Below are 6,565 nucleotides of genomic sequence, written 5' to 3'. Positions count from 1 at the left end.
CTAGCATTGCCTTTCTTTGGGATTGGAATGAAAACTGACCTTTTCCAGTCCTGTGGCCACTGCTGAGTTTTCCAAATTTGCTGGCATATTGAGTGAGCACTTTCACAGCATCATCTTTCAGGATTTGGAATAGCTCAACTGGAATTCCATCACCTCCACTAGCTTTGTTTGTAGTGATGCTTTCTAAGGCCTACTTGACTTCACATTCCAGGATGTCTGGTTCTAGGTCAGTGATCACACGATCGTGATTATCTGGGTCGTGAAGATCTTTTTTGTACAGTTCGAAAGTGAAAGTGGAGAGTGAAAAAGTTGGCTTAAAGCTCAACATTCAGAAAACGAAGATCATGGCATCCGGTCCCATCTCTTCATGGGAAATGGATGGGGAAACCGTGGAAACAGTGTCAGACTTTATTTTTCTGGGCTCCAAAATCACTACAGATGGTGACTGCAGCCATGAAATTAAAAGACGCTTACTCCTTGGAAGGAAAGTTAGGACCAACCTACATAGCATATTCAAAATCAGAGACATTACTTTGCCAACAAAGGTTCGTCTAGTCAAGGCTATAGTCATGTATGGATGTGAGAGTTGGACTGTGAAGAAGGCTGAGCACCGAAGAATTGATGCTTTTGAACTGTGGTGTTGGAGAAGACTCTTGAGAGTCCCTTGGACTGCAAGGAGATCCAACCAGTCCATTCTGAAGGAGATCAGCCCTGGGATTTCTTTGGGAGGAATGATGCTAAAGTGAAACTCTAGTACTTTGGCCACCTCATGCGAAGAGTTGACTCATTGGGAAAGACTCTGATGCTGGGAGGGATTGGGGGCAAGAGGAGAAGGGGACGACAGAGGATGAGATGGCTGGATGGCATCACTGACTTGATGGACGTGAGTCTGAGTGAGCTCTGGGAGTTGGTGATGGACAGGGAGGCCTGGTGTGCTGCAAATCATGGGGTCGCAAAGAGTCGGACACAACTGAGTGACTGATCTGATATGATGATTAGATGATTGTGACTGTAAGAATGCAACACTGGTGGAGTTATGGGATAGGAATTAGATGTTATCGAGACAAACTAGACAAAGTTAATAGCAATGCAGAGGTAGCTGCTCAGTGTTTATGAGAACCAGAGTTCCAGAATCATATTGTTCACGTTTGAATACATATTTCATCCTTCAATAACACTGCAACTTTGGGCAAATTGTTTAATCCCCTTCGGCCCCAGTCAAATAAGGAGAATATAATAATAAATACACCATCAGATCAGATCAGATCAGTCATTCAGTCGTGTCCGACTCTTTGCGACCCCATGAATTGCAGTACTCCAGGCCTCCCTGTCCATCACCAACTCCCGGAGTTCACTCAGACTCACGTCCATCGAGTCAGTGATGCCATCCAGCCATCTCATCCTCTGTCGTCCCCTTCTCCTCCTCCCCCCATCCCTCCCAGCATCAGAATCTTTTCCAATGAGTCACCTCTTCGCATGAGGTGGCCAAAGTACTGGAGTTTCAGCTTTAGCATCATTCCTTCCAAAGAAATCCCAGGGCTGATCTCCTTCAGAATGGACTGGTTGGATCTCCTTGCAGTCCAAGGGACTCTCAAGAGTCTTCTCCAATACCACAGTTCAAAAGCATCAATTCTTTGGCGCTCAGCCTTCTTCACAGTTTACAAAGATAAAGTAAAAACCTTGTCACATAGTAAAGAAAGTGAAGTTGCTCAGTCATGTCTGACTTTGCAACCCCATGGACTGTAACCTACCAGAGGAAACTGGTATGGGATCTTCCAGGCAAGAGTACTGGTGTGCGTTGCCATTTCCTTCTCCAGGAGATCTTCCCAACCCAAGGACTGAAGCTGGGTCTCCTGCATTGCAGGCACATACTTTACTGTCTGAGCCACCAGGGAAGCCACATAGTAAGTCAATGAAGTCACATAGTAAGTGTTCCACAAATAGTAGATATTTTTCAAATCATACGTTCACTTGAGAAGTTTGGCTATGAAATACAAAAGAAAACTAGCTATTTTCATCCTTTTTATGAAGAAAATGAAGGGCCGACATTTCTGTGATAATATAGAGTCTGAAATTATTTTTTATTGAGATTAGAAATGGATTTTTTGAGACTTGAATTCCATCCACTTTCTTTGCTTTCTGCCCTTGATTTCCGAATCAACAAAGATTTCCCAGTAGCCCCCTTTTGCAAGATTCTCCAGTGCTTCTCCAAGTTACATTCCAGATGTGCCCAACCTATCCCGTTTCTTCTGCCACATGGATGCCACCTATTCTCCTAATTACAGACCGCTAAGATGAATTGAGGGCATGCAAACGAAGAGTTTGAGAAGGCTATTAGTGATAATAATTTTGAATATAAACTATAATAAGAATTATCCTAGAAGAGAATGCTTATTACATCATAATATTTGTTAAAAATACATTCTTAAGAATATACCAAAACAATTATGTACATTCTTGTGATTACACTATTTTATGTCCCTCAATTTTCTTTACCTTCACCTTGATCCTCCACTCTAGCAACAGAGAGTAGAAAAGACACAATCATAAACATTCTCACAAATATTTACATAAACACAATAAAATCTGGTTAACTAAAACTCATCAAACAAACAAACCTGGGTTAGTTAATCAGTTAGTGTATTGGGTTCTGGTGAATTGTATTCTCTGCCTGCCTTTGGGTTCATTGGGATTCCTCTGTATCCTTGTAAGAAATTTGCTCTCTTTTTATTTACACTAGTTTAAGGTTAGTTTTTATTACTTGCTTTGAAAAAAACTCTTGAATATCACACATTCCAACATCTGGCTGTTTTCCATATGCTTGTAAACATGTTTCATATCTTTCCTTTAAGTGTCTAGCTTCTTAAATGACTTTATATTCTATAATCCCATTACCTCCCTTCTAAGTTATTCTTGGAGTCTTAACACAGCTGCCAGTGAGTACTATGTCAATAACTCCATTAAAACAATTCTAGTTTTTGTGTAGCTTGATTTTCAAGCAGCATTTGACACTGTTGACCTTCACTCTAGAAATCGTTTTCTTTGGTTTCTTTAATAATGTTGTTGTTGTTTTAGATTTTCTTTCTACTGGATGTCTGTATCTTTCTTATCTCCTCTGTCACCTCTCTCTTTACTACTTGATCCCTAAACATCAGAGCTCCTCTGGAATTTCTTCCCAGTTTTGTTTTTCTTTCTCCTCTTCCCCCACCCCTCCAGAAATGGTATCATTATCTACCCAGTTGCTTGAGAGAAAATTGGCATTTATGCAGTCATGCTTGATGGCTTCTTTTTCTTCACTGAACATATAAATCTCAAACAGTTCACTTCAAAATTGCACTGTTTTATCCACGTTCCCCCAGCTTTCCTGTGGGCGCCAACCACCCTTTTCTATTCCCAGAATTGTGATCCCATCTAGTCTACTCCAGTGGCTATTTCAGTGGTCTCTTGCATTCAGTCGATCCCTTCTTTGATATATTCTTCACTCTCAGCTAGAATATTAAAAAAGTAAAACATAAAGGCACAAAATGGGTTACTTCTTGCTTAAGACCCTTTAATGTATTTCAAAGTCTTTTATAATAAAATCCAAGCTACTGAAATGGCTTACAGGGCCTCCCACAATGTGGATAGTTGCAACCTACCATCTGAATCTCATCTATGACATATTACAATCTTATATTTCATTCATAGTTTGTTTTAGTTGCAGTGAGGTACAGTTAACTCTCTGACCTCTGGGCCCTCAAAAAGACTAACTTTTCCCTGAGCTTGAAGTCCTACCCCATTTCCTACTTTCATGAAGTCATTATGCTCCCACCTTTGAGGTCTCAAATAAGATGTCATCTCTTTGACCCAGTACAGGTTGTCAAATGCCAGATTATATCCCATAACATCCTGCATATCTCTTTTATAATCCCTACTACACATGTGGCTCAGCTGTGGGAGACCTGGGTTCAGTCCCTGGGTTGGGAAGATCCTCTGGAGAAGGAAAAGGCTACCCACTCCACTATTCTGGTCAGGAGAATTCCTTGGACTGTATAGTCCATGGGGTCTCAAAGAGTCGGACGTGACTGAGCAACTTTCACTTTCACTCATGAAATTACTTATTTAATGCCTATGCATGCACCCATTTTGTTAAGTTTCTTTACTCGTGTCTGATTCTTTGCTACACTATGGACTGTAGCTCTCCAGGCTCCTCTATCTATGGGGTTCTCCAAGCTAGAATACTGGAGTTGGTTGCCATGCCCTTCTCCAGGGGATCTTCCCCACCCAGGGATTGAACCCATGTCTCCAGCATTGTGGGCAGATTCTTTACTATCTGAGCCACCAGGAAAGCCTAGATCAGGCTAGTCCCTGTCATTAATGGCTTCAAGTTCTAACTATACACTGTAAATAGATAGAAGATCCACCTTCCCCAAAATATCTTACCTAATAATGTGTCATAACTTCTCTTCCTTGCTATTTGTTCTAAAACTCACCCAACTCACTTAAAGTCCCCAATTATCAGATAAAGAATATTAATTGCTTTCCAAAAGGTCAGTGTTAAATGCATATTATTTTTTTTCCCCTCTGGGCAGTCTCATTTCCCTTTCTTTGTCCAGCTCAAAGTATTATAAGATTTGCCAGCTGCTAAACTTCTGTCCCTGAGGATATAAGAGAAAGAACACGCAGATTTTAGTAGGAGGATAATAGAGGAGAATAATAGGGCACCTTCTAATCTTTATGTTTTGGGAAAGTAAGTAAGAAAATTAGCCATCAAGAAGAAGGATGACACTGAAGACTAACTTTTCCTCCCTCACAATTTTGTAGAACTTAGCCCAAATGCTCTTAAAACTGATATGCATTTTTAAATAATTCTTTTAATCTGGGATAACAAAGTGGCTTCTGGGTCCTGGACTCATGTGCCAACTCTCTCTGAGATCTGTTTCACTGGCCCAACTGAAGGCAGAATAAATGAAATTAACTCTGCAGGAGTAAGTGATGCCAAGTTCTATGACATAAATTGGAGAGAAACTAAGCACAGGGCCTTAAACTGCATCCTAAAATCAAAGCCAAATCAGCAAAATTGCTGGCACATAAAATTTAATTTGAGAAAAGAAGAGTGAAAGAATGCAGGTAGGTAAAATATGCTTGGTGTTTGATACTAGAAGTACAAGAGGAAAAGGAACATCAACATAATATGTTCACTACCTTTCATCAGTTCTGTGGTGTCCTTCTTCTCTACAGCTTTCATCTATGAAATGGGGCTTCATCTTACAATTGATGGTGTGTCAGATTTAAATGGAAATATGTTCTCTTTCCTGGTGGTGCATATAATGATGTGCCTTATAATCAATGGCTCATTGACTGGTTAAAATACAGTCTATTGGAATAGATGATGAAATACAGTAGGCTTTCTGTACTCACTGGTTCCACATCCACAGTCAGCCAACATCCCATCAATTTTTGATATTTGATCTGCAGTTAAATCCACAGATGCAGAATATACCATTTAGGGTGTAGTACACCATTTTAGATAAGGGAATCCATCAATTTTGCTATTGGCGTGCAGGGGTGAGGAGGTGTAGTGGTCCTGGAACCAGTCCCCTGGTGGATGTGGGGGAGCACTGTATCTGTGTGTAAATATGTACTGGTAGCATATGTTCATCGCCACAGTTTAAATTCAGGTCACAATTGACCATTTTTACATTTGGCAGAATTCCTGCATACCTTATAGCCTAAGAAAGAGAAAGAGAAGTGTAAGTAATATCTATATTTGATGGAGAGTTATAATGTGTCAAATCCTCCACAGCTAGCAACACCCCAGAAAAGGTCAATAAACTCTTCAGCAACTATTCCCATTGAATGGATCAGTCAAGACTGTATTCTCAAGAAAGAAATCATTAGAGAAATAGATATAGAAATACGGAGGGTGAGGGGTGGGGGTGGAGAGAGACCGACACAGAAGCACATAATATACAGATATGTAAAAGCATCAATATAATTTTCTTCTATTTAAAGATGTCAAGAATAATTCTAAAGTTAGACAGCAGAACTTCAAAGGCTTTTGTGTTTTTTTCTTACTTAGAACTTGCTTTTTTAAAGTGTACATTGAATGATAACATAATTAGTTGAGTTGGAAAATGCCAAAATGAAAATGAAAAATATAATACATGCAGCATATGAATGTCTTTGGAAATTCTTAGATACTTTTTTTTTTCTGTCAAGCAATGTATGTCATGGAATTGTACCTAAAGAAAGAAGACTATCAAACCGTGGCACAAAAGTAATCAAAATATTCTCAGTGTTGCTCAAGAATTACAGAGGAAGGAAGAATTCTGTGTTAAAATTTTTTAAAGAGAAAAAACTAATCCCTTAGAGTGCACACATACACACACACACAAGAACTGATCACAAAGAAACTTCTATATTGCCTTCCCACAAATATTCCTTACAAGACAGTATGTTATTTTACAATCAAGTTTATTTTATCAATCAAGTTACTTCCACTAAGGTATGCTGTGACTGACAAAGGCTTATTTGTGGACTTTTATTTGTATACTTTTTTCTTTAAAAAAGTAGCAAGATTTAA

Source organism: Bison bison, unplaced genomic scaffold (assembly GCF_000754665.1).
Source record: "Bison bison bison isolate TAMUID 2011002044 unplaced genomic scaffold, Bison_UMD1.0 scf7180017864200, whole genome shotgun sequence".
NCBI classification, from domain to species: Eukaryota; Metazoa; Chordata; class Mammalia; order Artiodactyla; family Bovidae; genus Bison; species Bison bison.
The sequence above is the reverse complement of the archived record's forward strand: the minus strand, read 5'-3'. Positions refer to the sequence as shown.